The sequence below is a fragment of the Penaeus monodon genome, chromosome 15 (assembly GCF_015228065.2).
Source record: "Penaeus monodon isolate SGIC_2016 chromosome 15, NSTDA_Pmon_1, whole genome shotgun sequence".
NCBI lineage: Eukaryota > Metazoa > Arthropoda > Malacostraca > Decapoda > Penaeidae > Penaeus > Penaeus monodon.
Genome location: NC_051400.1, coordinates 47,199,325 through 47,199,580, shown reverse-complemented (window position 1 = coordinate 47,199,580; position 256 = coordinate 47,199,325). Strand labels below are relative to the sequence as shown.

Here is a 256-nt window from a genome sequence, read left to right as displayed (position 1 = left end):
ATTATTATTTCCCCCCCTTCCAGTGCATGGGTACATGCATTGTCTGCTGTGGTTTTATTTATTAATTTCTTACAGTTTCACAAGTGTTTAGTTACAAAAGAGTGACAAAATTTTTAGTGGACATTACATATATCCACACAAAGGCTTAAGACGAGTCTATCATGGGTGTCAATTGGGGGGACTAGGGGGCCAATTCCCCACTCAAGACTGTGTTTGCTCCCCCACCCTCAAGGTCTACCCTCCTCCCCTTTTTTTT

The 256-nt window shown here is 42.2% G+C and overlaps 1 protein-coding gene across 1 annotated transcript in view; it reads left to right on the top strand.

Annotated features, from left to right (window-relative positions):
* Window positions 1–256, top strand: part of LOC119582066 (serine/threonine-protein kinase Tao-like) — a gene marked incomplete at its 3' end in the record, with an annotated part of 16,180 nt that overhangs the window by 13,567 nt on the left and 2,357 nt on the right.